This window comes from Bubalus kerabau, chromosome 1, assembly GCF_029407905.1.
Source record: "Bubalus kerabau isolate K-KA32 ecotype Philippines breed swamp buffalo chromosome 1, PCC_UOA_SB_1v2, whole genome shotgun sequence".
NCBI classification, from domain to species: Eukaryota; Metazoa; Chordata; class Mammalia; order Artiodactyla; family Bovidae; genus Bubalus; species Bubalus kerabau.
Window position 1 is genome coordinate 248,086,002 of NC_073624.1, and position 18,115 is coordinate 248,104,116.

At 38.1% G+C, this 18,115-nt stretch overlaps 1 protein-coding gene across 2 annotated transcripts in view; it reads left to right on the top strand.

Annotated features, from left to right (window-relative positions):
- LOC129638082 (teneurin-2-like) overlaps nt 1-18,115 on the top strand; it is an 810,988-nt gene that overhangs the window by 14,021 nt on the left and 778,852 nt on the right. For both annotated transcript variants that reach the window (XM_055562648.1, XM_055562638.1), the window contains exon 2: nt 961-1,030. The gene's annotated coding sequence lies outside the window, so the exon portion shown is untranslated. The remainder of the gene's footprint in view (nt 1-960; nt 1,031-18,115) is intronic.

Consider the following 18,115-nt stretch of genomic DNA (forward strand, 5'->3'; position numbering starts at 1 on the left):
AGAACCCAGAGAAAAGTCCCAAAGTAATGCAGAAAGCCTGATAAAAGCATCAGGTTTCTCTACACCCTCTCATATACCTAAATGTTGTCTTGTCACCTTCATTTTCATGCTTATGCTGGAGAAGGCCCAGTGTAATTTTGTTGTTGCTGTTGTTTTTAACTTGTGCTGCCAACATTAAGGGAGATTCACAAGTGTGTTGCTGTTTTTTGTTGTAAATTCTCTAAGATTCTCATGGAAGATTGAACCCAATGTAAAGGCATACTCAGGGGACACTGACACAAAATAAGGTATCCTGTTTTGCGGCTTTCGTAATGCTTGTTTCATTGCATTCCTTTGCACTGGATTGAATTAAAGCTGAACCTAAGATAAATAATGACCTTCTGATTGTCTTTCTATAAATGATGAAATGTATACAGTCACTCAACAGAGAGACAGATAAATAGCTTGCATGACCTTTGGGAGGAGAGCAAAACTATTAAAAGCTAGAGATGTGGTTTTATAAAAAAAAAAAATTTAGTTTGCTTTTTGTGTTTTTAAAAGCATTTTTTTTTTCCTTTCCATATCATGTTTGTTAATGGCTATAGTGACAGGAATTGTATTTCAGAATCTGCTCAAATCCTCATGGAAGCAGCAACTGAGACTGAAGAAAAACTGGCTCTATCAGGTTAATCTAGGATTTCCAAACTGAGTTGAGATCAAAAAAGAAACCCAAGATTTCCCGGTGAATGGGGATCTTGGCTTTATTTATTCAAAGCTCTTCCATCACCACTCCTGTATGATGCTTCTGAAATGCAGAAACCTGTCACTTCGGAGATAAACTCCTAATCCACCTCTGTCCTTGGCATTCTCTGTGTTCAGTGGGCAGGTCTCTTTGGTGTAGATATTTCCTATCACTTATTCTCAGCACTACCTTTGTGTCATAAGCTGATAGCTTTAACTGATGCTTTTCTTGTCTTCCAGATTCAACGAAGACATCCAGGCGGTTCCGCGCAGGGTTTTGAGAGCAGCCCCTGTTGAAGCTCTTCTCCAGGTAATCCCCTGGAATGACAGCACGTGTGTCATAAGCCAAAAGCCTTGCTCCTATGTTCATCCAATCAAAGCATGTGTGAGTGCTCTTCCCTAAGTGAATAAGCAATTCAACAGTAGCTTCATTTGATAATTTTTCTTGTTCATAGTCAGGATTTCAACCTTTCTTGCTGCTCATGTATATATTGGGGGGAAAAAGGCATGTGTTTATCAAAAAAAACAACAGCTGCTTCTTCCTCTTCCCAAGCTAAGTTAGTTTTCCAGGGCCCTCATTACACTCAGTGTATCCCTTACCATAATTCTCCCACTGCTTGATTTCATCTCTAGGCCAAGAGCTTCTTGCTAATAAAGATGGTGCCTTAATAATTTTATTTTTTAACCCCCAGTGCCTGACATATAGGTGCTTAAAGAAAGTTGTTCAAATGATTGAATGAACTGATGAAAACAGAAACCTTTAAAAAAATATATTGATATCCAGATATATAATAAAGTCCACCATTTGTGACTCTAAGTTTTGATTTTATATGTTTAATTTTTTCATTGGTGAGATCTTGCTTTCCAGTTAAGCAACCATGCTGACTTGGCTATTCTGTTAAATACATATGTGACCACGTGTCCTTTCCCTTTCTGGTATATATTGATACACATTTGCGCAGGAGAAAGAATGTTCATATTGGAGGAAGACTTGACATGTTCTAATGAGGCTGACTATCTCAGAGCTGGTAGTTCTCACCCTGAGAATTCTTCCTGTCACCCAGTGTGTTTCAGTCAAAGCGTTAGCCAGTTGGTGAGCAAGATTTTGGAAAAGTTCCAAGCTATAGTTAATTATGCGCTTTTTCGAAGCTCGACTGTCTTTGCTGCCTTCATGGATGCCTTTTCTCTATTTAGTATGTGGTTTGTTTTGCTTTTCTGCATATCTAACCCTATTACAGCTTTTTTTCATAAAATAGAAACATACTATAACATCGAGGCAAATTACACATTGCATTAGATTTGTTCAAAGGTTTTAAAAAGGCAGTGAGATGACATATGTAATAACACTCTGAAAACTATAAAGAATGCTACTGCTAAAAAGAATTTATCATTTAATGTCATTCATTTTCCTTTTTAAAAAGCATGTGAGAATGTCTGAATTTTGAACCTGTGACATGTATTTTTTGTGGAGTTTGGTGGACTTTTTGGTCTTTCTGATTTTTGTACAAGATGAGTTGTTTATATGTATGTATATATGTGTGCTTTCTAGAGATTTCCAGGGTAGTTTTTTTTTGCAGTTCATTTATTTTGCTTTGGTTTTGCTTGTTCATGCCTGCAGAGAATAAACTTTATGATAAAGCTGATACTTCAACTCTAAAAATGACAAGTCTGTGTGATTTGTAGTGGGGGGTGATCAAGAAAAAGAACAAGCTGAGGAAAAATTAAATAGTTCCCAAAGAGCATTTTACTTACTGAAATATAATCCCAAAGGAAATTGCTATAATGTAAAAGACTTGGAATAAGAATTCTTGATATTAGGTACATGTAAGTTACGGTCAGAGGAGCTAAGAAATTGATGAGTTGTAGATAATCTCTGTTGCTGTGTTTGAAGACAGTTCGTGGGTGAATTCTGAAATGGAGTCCTCTGTTGGATAGATACTTACTTTGGTAGCTTCAATATTATTGATCCAATGAAGATAAAGAGGAAAATGTTCTGATCCATATGCTAAGAATTTGCTTTCTGGGGAAGGTAGACAGTCTCAGGCTTCCTAATTTTTCATTACAATTGTGAAGCCCACCTAGGAAGACAGAAATGTGAATTATTAAAGAAACTGAGTTTTGGAGCCTTGAAGCAGAATTTGCAGTACTCTGCAAATTTTACAACGTCTTGTTTGAAAATACACATTTTCCCTATCATGTTCAGAGACAGAATGAAAGATAATTCACTCAGGAGTGAGAAAAGTTAGCCATGACACTAAAACTCAACTGAATGTTTTAAAGTGTAAGTTGGGTTTTAGACACTTCCTTTAAGAATCAGAGATTTATAATTTGAACAGCTGGCCTGCTCTTTGCTATTATGTCAGTCCTAAAATAATCTGTGGGAAAATTTAATGTTGTTATTAATATTTTAAATCTTTTGGTATAGATAAGCTGGTATAATAATGCTTAAGTTTTCAAATCATGCATGATTTTTTTTCTTAAAACATCCTATTTTGTGTTATGACATGAATCAAAACTTTTTTAAAGAAAAGAATAAAGCTTGGTATATAGTGTGGGAGAATAAGCATTTTGCTTTCTTCTTCCCTAGATCACACACTAACTAGTAGGTAAAGGTGAGGGTTTTAGGACAATTCAGGCTAGAAATAAATTCTCTTGACCATTTTTCTAACTGTAAAGTATAGACCAACTACTTAATATCTTCAAATTATAGTTTTTCAACCTGTAAAGTGGGAATTATAATAGAAACCATCTTTTGAGCGTGTTATAATGATTTAATCAGGGAATAGATTGTAAATGGAGTAGTGTCTGGAAAAGAAAATAAATACATCGGATGTTCATTTATTTTAGCATCTCTGTGAAGGAGACTGTGAGAAAAAGGTAGACTTTTTTTGACTCAAATGCTATGGGCTTTTGCAGACTTAGTAAGATATATCCAAAGTAGAACCTTTTATTTGTGTGATGACAAGTATGTCAATATATTTTGCTCCCAATTTTCTTTGGTTTGGAAGTGAGGGCTGGCAATACATATGTTCCAAGAGAAGTAAAAGTGTGACAAGGTCTTCTTTCCACTTTGACTGAAATGCTCATTAGTTCCTGCTAATGAGAAAAGTTTAGGTCAGAAGCCAAAAGAGTACATTCTCAGGATAAGAAATGAGAGAGGTCAAATAGCCAAGGTTAAGAATCAGGAATCCAGGTCAAATAGTGACAATGGATAATGTAGTATTGAGAATCAGATGGCCACAAGCAGAAGGTATATACTCTTTTGGAGAAAAGACATAAACACAAATTGTCACAACTGGAATGAATTAAAGCAGTGTGTTCCCTGACATCAGGCAGAATATCATTAGAAGAGTTTCCTTTGGAGTTATGACAAAAATTAATTTTAAGCATTTTTTATTTTTTGGATGCCAGATAATAGACAAATTTGCTTTAAAAGCAATATGCCTATATAATATACAAAATATTTGCTGGGTGGAACAAGAATAGGGACAGGATCATGTTACAAGATATAGTTAGCATCAGAGGCGCCTTTGTGAAGATGTATTCTACCTGTGATGCCTTGTATGAACAAATGCCTCAATTCATGTTTGGGTTTGATCACTCATTTATTCATTCATTCACTAGTTTATTCATACATTTTTAACTTATTTTATTTCTGTTAGATAACACGATTATACCATAATCTTTTTCTAACATTTTTCATGTTGATATGTTAACTTGCTAGTTCTGCTTTCTTTTGTTTTTTTCTTGTAGCCAAAATAGAGAACTTCTCTTTTTATAGAGCTATGTGATAAGTGGTGATCAAGGAATATCTTCCTGCTCTCATGCTTGCCTCTCTGCAGTGCAGTTCCTCTCCACCAAACATTTGGAGGGATCTTTGTAAAATATGCATTCAAAAGTATCATTCTACTAAGACTCTTTATTCACTTTCCCTTGGTCTCAGAAGACAATCTAACCTCTTTTCCTGGACCTAAACAGCCCACATAACTTGTAACTCTCCAGCCCCATGATATTCCTCTCTTCTCACTCACTACTCTTCAGCCAACTTGAGCTGCTTCTTTTTCCTGGAATATCCCAGCCCTGAGGAATCAACCTGAGATTTCTGTGTCTGGCATCTCTTTGTGCCTCAGCAGAAGGCACTTGTTCCTATCCTTCAGATCTCAGCTATTACTTAATTAAAGAGAGCTTTTTTGACTAACCTATGTTATTCTGTCATCACTCCACTTAATATCTTTAAAACATTGATCACAATCCACTATTTTTGTTTACTGATTTAATTAATTACTATGATCTCTTTTGACCCCATTAACATATATCTGCCAAAAGATGAATGATTTTTTCTGTTTCAGTTGGGACTCTATCCCCTGGAACCAGAAAAATAAATGTTTAGCAGTTGGTAGGTGCTCAATAGTATGTTTTAACAAATGAATGCATCACAGCTTTATTATCTTGTCACTATCATAGTTCATAATCTTCCTCATGCTTTGTGTTACTCAGTGTTTACTGAGGACTTAGGATGTGAAGGGAACTTAGACCTTAGGGGGATACAGATTAATAAAGACTTGATTCCTTTGCTCTATGATAGGGCTCACAGATAGGTTTCTGCTTGTCTTGGCCAGTTCTTAGATTTCTGTGTATAGAAAAAGACTGGGGCTATGTCTCAACACACTAATGAATGCCAGCAACACAGAAGAGAGGACAAAATACTCATGTCATAAGTTGGCCATTCCTGATGAGCTAATAGAATTAACACACTTTCAAAATACCTTTCTTATGGAAGAAGGTGTTTTGTTTTTCTTCTGTAAGTCTCTCTAATGTGCCTGTTACCTTTAGCCATGGAACTTTTTCGCACAGGTGGAAGTCACTCCGCTCGTCCACCCCAACCCTCCTCTCTCCTTCCTACACCTCCTCATGGCCCCTTCACCAACTGTCATCCTTCATATCTCAGTCAAGGACTCCCTTTCAGGGATTCATCCTCTGACTATTTCCCCACCTTCCCCTGACTAGGTTAATTTTTCTGCCCTATACTTTCCTGGCCCCAGGGACTTCTGTTCATAGCACTTAGCTTTGTTGTCATTGTACATGGATCTGTGTCCTTAGTGGATTAATCATCTGTCTGTCATACTGGACTGTGAACTCCATAAGGACAAGTCTTTGTTTTGCTATTTCCAACGCCAGCCACCTGATATTACACCATGTTTCCCTTAGGAAGTCGCCATTCATGTAATATTATATTGATTCCAAAGCACTTAATCTAAGATAACATAATTTTGTTTAAACCTGGCCCTTAATGATTTTGATACATTCTCACTACTAGGGTTTTGTGCTTGTAGCTAGAGATGACAGGGCTTCCCTGGTGGCTCAGATGGTAAAGAATCTGCCTGAGATGCAGGATAATTTCATCAAGTAACAATTTTAAAATTTATGACAGTAAGTGATTATGAAACAGAGAACTACAACCATGGATATCTGTACCACAGAAAAAGAGATAGAATTTTTGTTGCCTGACCAAGTCTCACCTCTTCAGTTTAGCATCATTCAGTTACTTTTGCCATCATTGTTCATCACCATTTCCAAATTTCTTTCATGTCTTATATCACTAAGATTAGTGATTAAAACATTTCCTCTCCAGATGCTCAGGCTGCCTGATGTCCTATCTCCCCAGAATATTTCAGGAAACAAAAATGATAGAGTAACTTGCTTCATTTAATAGATGCTTTTTGCCCAGTTTATTTGTTTTCGAGAAAAACAGGCTCCAAAAGTCCCATACCACTTTCTTTTTTAAAGGTAAAGATGTAAAATGAACAAGATATTTAGACTTTCAGAGCCATTGACTTAATATTTATAACCTTGAGGTTGCCTTTGATCCTAAATCAGCTTTTAATTACCATTGTAGTTACATTGGTGAAAAAATGATTCTATTATTTCCAGAGTACAGCAAGGATATGACCAGTACTATCTCATGAGTACAGTTATTTTAAGGCTTTTATTACTATAGTTGGTTTATTATAATTCATTGTTCACTGGTCTTCTAGACTATTTACTTAAGGTTCTGTTCAGTGTTCCAGCTGCTACTGCAGCTGCTTTTCCTCTGAGATTCCACAGCTTCCTGAGAGTAGCAGGGTTCCTATTTGGAAGAGGGTATAATTGGGCTCAAGGGGGAGACTTAACTTGGTGTCCCCTGGAATGTGTTACAAGAGGGTGCATTATTCCCAACTCCAAGAAGAGGTTAAAAATATAAAGAGAATGGTAGATGAACTCTTTAACCATTACAAACTGACAGAAGCAACAACGAAACTGCTCAATCATCTGTCCACTTATTCAGCTAGCTAGCTATCTTGCTATCCACAGCCAGTTGTACCTTTGTAGTAGATTCATTTAATAAACGTATAAAGTTTTCCTGATTGCTCAATTCCCAGCCCAGCCTCATTTCTTCTTTTGGAAAAAAAAATGTATTTTTCTTAATGTTTCTATACAATTTGTTTATTCAACAAACATGATTGAGTGCCTACTATGTGCCTGGGACAACTTTTGCAACTCATAAAAACTTTATTAGCAAGCAGACAAAAATAGTCATTCATCCTATTCTGTAAGCTTGAGAAATTGCCACTGTATTAGGTACTTTGACAAGTGGTTGCATGAAAAGTTTACAACAGCATATAGGTCTAGTAGTGGGATTGCTGGGTCATATGGTAGTGTTATTCCCAGCTTTTTAAGGAATATCCACACTGTTCTCCATAGTGGTTGTATCAGTTTACATTCCCACCAGCAGTGCATGAGGGTTCCTTTTTTTCCACATCCTCTCCAGCATATATTGTTTATAGATTTTTTACAATGGCCATTCTGACAGGTATGAGGTGATACCTCATTGTAGTTTTGATTTACATTTCTCTAATAATGAGCGATGTTGAGCATCATTTCATATGTTTATTGAGCATCTGGTGCTCTGTGACAACCTAGAGGGATGGGATGGGGGAGGGGAGGGAGGTTCAAGAGGAGGAGATATATGTATGCTTATGGCTGATTCACATTGTTGTACAGCACAAACCAACAAAACATTGTACAGGAGTTATCCTCCAATTAAAAATAAATTTTAAAAATATGGATTAAAAATACACACATGCCAAGTTTACAACAACATTCTGATGACGCAATCACCTAACTTTCTAACTGAATCAAGTAACAGAATCCTTCAACAATTTTGAAATGGGGGAAGGGCAGGAAAGAATGTAGGGTATTATGGACTAAAGGTATTTCTCTAAATGTGTTAGATGGTGGATGGCCCGTATTGTTTCAGTTTCATCCTGCTTATGCAAAGGCAGACATTTTAGCCACCTACAGAGTTAAACTTAACTCTTTTCATATTAAAAAAAAAGTATTTTCATAGAGTTTATTCTACATAAAAACAAAACCCTCAAGTGAAGATTTATATAGGGATATTTACAGTACGTGTCTTCATTCAGTTCAGTCGCTCAGTTGTGTCCACTTCTTTTTGACCCCATGGACTGCAGCACGCCAGGCTTTCCTGTCCATCAGCAACTCCTGGAGCTTGCTCAAACTCATGTCCATTGAGTTGGTGATGCCATCCAACAATCTCATCTTCTGTCGTCCCCTTCAATCTTTCCCAGCATCAAGGTTTTTTCCAAAGAGTCAGTTCTTCACATCAGGTGGCCAAAGTATTGGAGCTTCAGCTGCAGCATCAGTCCCTCCAATGAATATTCAGAACTGACATCCTTTAGGGTGAACTGGTTGGATCTCCTTGCAGTCCAAGGGACTCTCAAGAGTTTTCTCTAACACCACAGTTCAAAAGCATCGATTCTTTGGTGCTCAGCTTTCTTTATAGTCCAATTGTCACATGCACACATGACTACTAGAAAAACCATAGCTTAGGTTATATGGACTTTTGTAGGCAAAGTAATGTCTCTGCTTTTTAATATGCTGTCTAGGTTGCTCATGGCTTTTCTTCCAAGGAACAAATGTCTTTTAATTTCATGGCTGCAGTCACCATCTGCAGTGATTTTGGTGCCCAAGAAAATAAAATGTGTCACTGTTTCCATTGTTTCCCCATCTATTTGGCATGAAGTGATGGAACCAGATACCAGGATCTTAGTTTTTTGAATGTTGAATTTTAAGCCAGCTTTTTCACTCTCCTCTTTCAGTTTCATCAAGAGGCTCTTTAGTCCCTCTTCGCGTTTTGCAATAAGGGTGGTGTCATCTGTATATCTTTAGACTTCCATAGATCTATGATTGAAGTCTTCAAATGCTAGCTAGTCTTCATGGGACTATTCTGATTCGAATGCATAAAGTGGTAAACTGGTATTCCCAGAGAGTAAATAACATGTAAACTGATGTTTCCAAGACAGTGAATTCATTTCAGAGGCCACTATATCCCACTATCTCCACTGAAGTATTTTGAAGTAAGTTACAGGCAATGTCAAAGAGAGGTTGGCATTTACTCCCTGTCTGTGTACTTGTGGAGTTACAGAATCAACAGTCTTGCTCCAGGGCTGCATTAGAAGTAGAGCCAAACAGAGTGAGAGGAATCTTGGGAGAGCACACACCACACCTGGAAACCAAGTCCTGGCAGAGGCCACTGATCGCAGTCAGAGCAGACCACGCCAGAACAGGACATGCAGCATCCCTGCCGGAATCAAAAGCACTCAGCTGTGTCCAACTCTTTGCGCCCTCATGGACTGTAGTCCACCAGGTTCCTCTGTCCATGGGATTTCCCAGGCAAGAATACTGGAGTGGCTGCCATTTCCTTCCCCAGGGGATCTTCCAGACCCAGGGATCAAACCCAGGTCTCCACTGTAGGTGGATTCTTTACCGTCTGAGTCACCAGGGAAGCCCTATTCCATTAAAAGCAGCCCTTATGTCTCTCATCCCTTTGAGACTTTAATCCTGTACAGCTAGAACTTGAAGAGAGTAGGAGGAGGCCAAAAAACAAACATAAAGAAACAACGAACACGACTAACTTTCCTCACCCAACCTGTCCCTACTCTAAGACCCTATGTTTGAGGTTTACTTAGTGACAGAAGATCATTGTTCAGATGAATGAATCCTAGAATTTAAACTGGTCTGGAATCAGTTGTTGTTTGGAAGGTGTGTGTTTGTTTATTTTATGGTGATAATGGACAGGGGGAGAAGGCAATGGCACCCCACTCCAGTACTCTTGCCTGGAAAATCCCATGGACGGAGGAGCCTGGTGGACTACCATCTATGGGGTCGCACAGAGTCAGACACGACTGAAGCGACTTAGCAGCAGCAGCAGCGATGGACAGGGAGGCCTGGCGTGCTGCGATTCATGGGGTCACAAGGAGTCATACAGGACTGAGCAACTGAACTGAACTGAACTGAATGTACATATGATACAAAACTTACCATTCTAACCAAGTGTTGGCAACCAAGGGTGGAATTCAGTGTCAGCACATTTCCATCATTGTGTAACCATCTCCACCATCCATCTCCATAACTTTTTAATCTCTCCAAATTGAAACTTGGTACTCACTAAATACTAACTCCCCGTTACCCTCATCCCCAGTCCCTGGCTGTCACCATTCTACTTTCTGTCCCTAAGAATTTGACTACTCCAGGTATTTCATATTAGTGGAATCATAAAATACCGCTCCCCTTGTGACTGGTGTATTTCACTTAGCACAGTGTCTTCAAGGTTCATCATATTGTAGTTCTTTTATGTGTCAGAATTTCTTTTCCTTCAAATAAGATTGCTCTGAGCTGTGAGCATGTTTTGTTTATTAAGTCTTCTATTAAAAGATACTTTGTTTCCACATTTTTTTTCTATTTTGAATAATGTTACTATTGTTGTAAACAGATGTTCAGATATCTAATTCCTCTCCCTTTTCACCAACATCCTTTGCAGTTTTTCTTTTTTGACTCATTTTGTAGGTCTAAAGTAATATCTCATTTTGATTTTTATTTTCATTCCCCTAATTGTGATGCTGCTCATCTTTCCATGTCTTTCTTAGCCATTTGTATATCTTCTTTGGAGACATATCTAGTGAAGTCCTTTGCCCATCTTTTAAAAATGTCATTTTTGTTGTTGAGTTCTGAGTTCTATATATGCTCTGTATATTAATCCTTTATCAGACATAATTTGCAAATATTTTCTCCCACACTGTGAGTTGCCTTTTTCACTTTGTTGAGAGTGTCCTTTCTATACAAGGCTTTACATTTAATGAAGTACAGTGTGTCTAATGTTATCTTTAGTTGTCTGTGCTTTTGGTATTCAATCTAACAAGTCATAAAATTTTCCCCTTATGTCTTCTGCTGCTGCTGCTGCTGCTGCTAAGTCGCTTCAGTCGTGTCTGACTCTGTGCGACCCCATAGACGGCAGCCCACCAGGCTCCCCCGTCCCTGGGATTCTCCAGGCAAGAACACTGGAGTGGGTTGCCATTTCCTTCTCCAATGCATGAAAGTGAAAAGTGAAAGTGAAGTCGCTCAGTTGTATCCGACTCTTTGCGACCCCCTGGACTGCAGCCTACCAGGCTCCTCTGTCTAAGAGATGTAAAAATTTGCTCTTAGGTTTAGGTCTTTGATCCATTTTGAGTTACTGTTTGCATATAGTGTAAGGTAAGGGTCCAATTTCGTTTTTTGTATGTGGATACCTAGTTTCCCAACATTATTTGTAAAAAAAAAAAGACAAAAACTGTCCTTTCACTATTGAATGGTCTTGATACCCTTGTTAAAAATCATATGACCATCTATCCATCTATGTGAGATTTATTTCTGAGGTCTCTATTCTGTTTCCTTGGTCTATATATCTTTTTTTATGCAAGGATCACTGTTTTGCTATTTGTTTGCTTATTTTAAATATATAACTGAAGAGAACAGTTATATAATTTGTCCGAGATGCCTGGTAAGTGCTTGGGCACTTATCTGCTTCATGCATCTATCTGCTTCACTTAAGACCAGAAGTGTAAAGTGATCTTCTTATGGAGAAGACAAAACCCTGAGAGGACAAATGGAACAAAGGAGCCTCTTGGGTCTCAGGCTTGGAACTGTCACACTGCCATTTCTATCTCACTGTGCTGTCTAAAGTGAATCCTGTGACCGGACCCACTGCCGGGCTTAGATGATCGCGGTCCATCCCTTTAGCTGGAAGAGTGAAAGGCCACAGGGCATAGGGGGCAAATTTAAGTCGCCCAGACCAAGGGCCTCGATAGGCTTTAAGGTCAAAAATTAACTTTTCTTGTTATTATCTTATCTATGATTTCCTTTAGGGGAAAATGGAAACTAAAGTTTAATGTAAAAGAAGAAGGGGAAGTGGTAGAGTTTAAAAAAAATATCTCTACCTCCTTTGGTGCATGTTTGAATTCATTCTCATTAAATGTACAGGTGTCACTACTGCACACTCTGGTTTCCTCACAAAACGTGAACTACTTGATGCCAGATGCCTTATTATCATAAACATACTATTACTAATAAATACCATTTATATAGTACTAACCATGTGTCAGACTCTGATATAGTACAAACAGTATTCTATTTCATCATTCAAACAGCACTCCTAAGTAAATGATAGAATCCTCATTTTACAGATATCAAATTAGGGCACAGAGAATTTCATTACTGGGCAGATTGTTTGACTTCTTATCTGCTGGCTATTCCTGAGGACTAAATCCACAGGTATACAATAAGGACAGAATGCCCATAAAGCAGGGGAATGGAACGCTATTTTTAACAACTATCCCAAAGGAAGTTTTTCCAAAGGGAGAACCATTGTATTTGCAGAAATGCCATAAAGCAAAAAAGTACATCAAAGCAATCATAAACAAAGCGAAATAGCCCATTCAGTTTGATGCTCAACATTGCAAATAATTCACAATTGCCCATGCTATAGAAGTAAATCCATTGATATATAAATAAAATACAGACAGTGATAGACACTCTCTTGAAGAGAGACCTACTAGTGCTATAGGGGTGTGCGTGTGTGTTTCACTTTTGGGGTCTTCTTTCACATATATCTTGGCTTGTTCTGTTTGTTTTTTTAACCTAAGTTTTGCGTGCTTAATAATTTGATTGAATGAGTAAATGTCATATACAATTTAAATGTCTGAGACAGTCTTGTATTAAGATATGTGTGTGTATATATGTGTGTGTGTGTGTGTGTGTGTATATATATATATAGGAAATGGCAACCCATTCTAGTATTCTTCCCTGGAGAATCCCATGGACAGAGGAGCCTAGAGGGCTATACAGTCCATGGGGTTGCATAGAGTCAGACATGACTGAGTGACTAAACAACTACATACACAAACACACACACACACACACACACACACACACATATATATATATAAAACATCTCTAATGAGCCAAAGTCCTTACATTTTCTTTCATTAAAACAAAACAAAGTTATAGTAGGTTCACATTGAGTTATAATTCAGTCTTTGGATCCAGACATATCCTGTTTAGCTGTGTTCCATTAACTTATGCTTAAAGATTTATTTAAAAAAATGTTCTCTGACCATTTTTACACAGCCTACACTTATTTGGATTCAGAATAAGATACAAGAATTTTAACATTTTATTATGAAAATAATATGATGGAATAGAATAAGAGCTGAATGATTAATTTTGTATGGCCAGAACACTGTGCAAATTTAAATGATATTAATGCTTTCATTTTTCCATAGTCAATATTTGCATTTCTTAATCGTGAAAATCTGCTTTAAAAAATAAAGTGAATCATGATCTTGAAGCTATGAGGAACAGGGAATTATTTTAAAAGAATTTCAGGCTTAGCTACACAGCTCTTGATCGAGGTCAAAATTCTGAACACTGGGATGTTAGAGGTCTAATTCAGCTGTCCACGCTTTCTAACATGGTTGAATGTTAGCAATCATTATACTTGGAACCAATAAGTATCTAGAGCTGTTCTGCTTTTAGAATGGCCTTTGGTCTACAGAGGAGAAAAGACCTCACTTAAGCTTTTAACAGGGCTATTTTTATGATGTCAATTATTTACATAGTGATTCTTTCAATCTGGTATTCTTCCACCTCTAAAAAAAATACTCCCTCAAAAAAAATCAGTAGAAGTAGAAATCCCTCTAAACATTATTCAAGCCTGCATAAAAGCATATGGGAATCATCAAATATTATAATTTGGGGAAGTGATTCGGAATTCTTCATGAGACCCTATTTTCTGTTGCCAAGGAGCACAGTACCACTAGAAAACTGTACACTGGGCCACATACAGAGCAACTAGTTCATATTTTTTCTATGTATTGGAAATAAAATTAGTTTATTCAAGAGGCAAAATAGATTCTTGTAATATATATTTTTTTTATTGTGGAGCATAGGTAAAGCTAATTTCTCCCCATCTCAAAGACTTTTAAAAATTCCTCCTTATGGAATGAAATGCAGAGTCTTTGAAAATCGACAGTAGCATTGTTTGAAGGGCACAATATGGTGCTTCTCACTTTCCCTAGCTTAGGAAAGAAAATAGGAAAGCTTGTTAGAACTGTGTTTAAAACAAGGATACCTAAACTCTAAAAGGTAAACTGATACAGCATGAACTATGCTGATATTTATTTTGACTCTGTTTTTGTGGTTACTTATGTCTCAGCACTTGGTGTGTGGTAAATAGGAGAGTAAAGGAAAAAGGCGTTAGGCTTTTAATGTAGTGGAGCCACGCCCACTGGGCTCAAGAGCATCATGATTAATTAAATGCAGCGCTGGTTCTTGTTTTAGGACTCACCTTGGAAAACTCTGTGAAGTTCTGCTTGGACTCCTCCCACCTAGGTAATTCTTTTATTTCAATCCATTCGGTCAGCTTAAGTTTTCTACTTCAGTCCTATCTTAGAAATAACCAAAATATCATGACTTATTCTTCATCTTACTCTACCTCTGCTCTTGCAGAACTTAACTGACTTGTCACTGACCTGTATTCTCTTTGTGCTGGTAGAGCTCATTTCACACAATTTAGCTTGTATTTTAGGGGTAACACTTTATGTTACAATCCTGTTACAAAGAAACAAAAAAATTCAATAATTTGATGCCTCAAAGCCCAAATTCCTCAACAAGACCTTAAAAAGTGTCACAGGGTACATGGAGAGTCCTTCACACCTAGAGATTCTTGGCAGAGTCCTCCCACCCACAGATTTCACATAAGGTGACACCTCTTCTTGGGATGATCTTGATCACTCACGAACCTTTATCTATAGTTCTTCAGGCTCTCTATCAGATCTAATCCCTTGAATCCATTTGTCATTTCCTCTGTATAATCATAAGGGATTTGATTTAGGTCATACCTGAATGGTCTAGTGGTTTTCCCTACTTTCTTCAATTTAAGTATGATTTTGGCAGTAAGGAGTTCATGATCTGAGCCACAGTCAGCTCATGGTCTTGCTTTTGCTGGCTGTATAGAGCTTCTCCATCTTTGGCTGCAAAGAATATAATCAACCTAATTTCAGTATTAACCATCTGATTATGTCCATGTAGAGTCTTCCCTTGTGTTGTTGGAAGAGGATGTTTCCTATGACCAGTGTGTTCTCTTGGTAAAACTCTGTTAGCCTTTGCCCTGCTTCATTCTGTACTCCCAAGGCCAAAATTGTCTGTAACTCAAGGTATTTCTTGACTTCCTACTTTTGCATTCCAGTCCCCAGTAATGAAAAGGACATCATTTTTTGGTTTTAGTTCTATAAGGTCTTGTAGGTCTTCACAGAACCGTTCAACTTCAGCTTCTTCAGCATTACTGGTCTGGGCATAGACTTGGATTACTGTGATACTGAATTGTTTGCCCTGGAAACGAACAGAGATCATTTGGTCATTTTGGAGACTGCAGCCAGTGGTTCTCTGAGGAGGCCATACAAATAGCTGTGAAAAGAAGAGAAGTGAAAGGCAAAGGAGAAAATGAAAGATATACCCATTTGAATGCAGAGATACAAAGAATAGCAGGAGAGATAAGAAAGCCTTCCTCAGTGATCAATGCAAACAAATAAAAGAAAGTAATAGAATTGGAAAGACTGGCGATCTCTTCAAGAGAATTAGAGATACCAAGGGAACATTTCATGCAAAGTAAGTAGGTAAGGTCTCTCAGTCATGCCTGACTCTTTGCGACCCCATGGACTGTAGCCCACCAGGCTCCTCTGTCCATGGGATTCTCCAGGCAAGAATACTGGAGCGGGTTGCCATTTCCTTCTCCAGGGGATCTTCCCAACCCAGGGATTGAACCCAGGTCTCCCGCATTGCAGGCAGATGCTTTAACCTCTGAGCCACCAGGGAAGACAAAGATGGGCACAATAAAGGACAGAAATGGTATGGACCTAACAGAAGCAGAAGATATTAAGAAGAGGTGGAAAGAATATACAGAAGAACTATACAAAAAAGATCTTCACAACTCAGATAATCACGATGGTGTAATCACTCACTTAGAGCCAGACATCCTGGAATGTGAAGTCAAGTGGGCCTTAGGAAGCATTACTTTGAACAAACTAGTGGAGGTGATGGAATTCCAGCTGCTGCTATTTCAAATCCTAAAAGATGATGCTGTGAAAGAGTGGCACTCATTATGTCAGCAAATTTGGAAAACTCAGTAATGGCCACAGGACTGGAAAAGGTCCGTTTTCATTCCAATCCCAAAGAAAGGCAATGCCAAAGAATGTTCAAACTACCACACAATTGCACTCATCTCACAGGCTAGTAAAGTAATGCTCAAAATTCTCCAAGCCAGGCTCCAACAGCACATGAACCATGAACTTCCGGATGTTCAAGCTGGATTTAGAAAAGGCAGAGGAACCAGAGATCAAATTGCCAATACCTGTTGGATCATCAAAAAAGGAAGAGAGTTCCAAAAAACATCTACTTCTGCTTTATTAACTATGCCAAAGCCTTTGACTGTGTGGATCACAACAAACTGTGGAAAATTCTGAAAGAGATGGGAATACCAGACCAAGTGAACTGCCTCTTGAGAAATCTGTATGCAGGTCAGGAAACACCAGTTAGAACTAGACATGGAACAACAGACTGTTTCCAAATCAGGAATGGAGTATGTCAAGGCTGTGTATTGTCACCCTGCTTATTTAACCTATATGCAGAGTACATCATGAGAAATGCTGTACTGGATAAAGCACAAACTGGAATCAAGGTTGCCAGGAGAAATATCAATAACCTCAAATATGCAGATGAAACCACCCATATGGCAGAAAGCGAAGAAGAACTAAAGAACCTCTTGATGAAAGTGAAAGAGGAGAGTGAAAAAGTTGGCTTAAAACTCAACATTCAGAAAACTAAGATCATGGCATCTAGTCCTATTACTTCATGGCAAATGGATGGGGAAACAGTGGAAACAGTGACAGATTTTTTTGGGCTCCAAAATCAGTGCAGATGGTGACTGCAGCCATGAAATTAAGACACTTGCTACTTGGAAGGAAAGTTATGACCAACCTAGACAGCTTATTAAAAAGCAGAGACATTACTTTGCCAACTAATGTCCATCAATTATGGTTTTTCCAGTAGTCATGTATGGATGTGAGTGTTGGATTATAAAGAAAGTGGAGCAACAAAAAATTGATGCTTTTGAACTATGGTGTTGGAGAAGACTCTTGAGGGTCCCTTAGACAGCAAGGAGATCGAACCAGTCCATCCTAAAGGAAATCAGTCCTGAATATTCATTGGAAGGACTGATGCTGAAGGTGAAACTCCAATACTTTGGCCTCCTGATGCAAAGAACTGACTCTTTGGAAAAGACCCTGATTTGGGGAAAGATTGAAGGTGGAAGGAGAAGGGGACGACAGAGGATGAGATGGTTCGATGGCATTGCCGACTCAATGGACATGAGTTTGAGTAAGCTCCAGGAGTTGGTGATGGACAGAGAGACCTGGCATGCTGCAGTCCATGGGGTCACAAAGAGTTGGACAGGACTGAGCGACTGAACTGAACTGAACTGACACCTCTTCTCTAAAACCCTCCCTCAGTTCCCTGTGTAGAGTTTGTTACCCAATGCTATATCTTCTGTTTTCTTAATACCAAGTCCATAATTATTGTGGAATACCTATTTATATACAAATTTTATAGCACCCATTAGCTAGTGTAGCCCTTCAAAATATGGACTATATAATGTTCATCCTTATTTGTCATATGATTCACCTCCCAAATAAATATGTGTTAAATAGTTTAAATAGTCCTTACTAAATATTTATCGAGTAACTAGTTATATCTTTCGTTTTGTTTGTTTCTATCCCCCACTCCCCTCACAACCCTCAGACTTTAAGTTCTAAGGGGTGGGTATTCCTGTATATTTTTTTCACCACTGTTAATCAGTGCCAGATACAGTACCTGGTATAGTTGGCATGCAATAAATATTTATAAAATGAGCAAATACATGGATAAGTAAGAATGTCAGTGGCTGATGATAGCTTTTAATGTTTAAGAG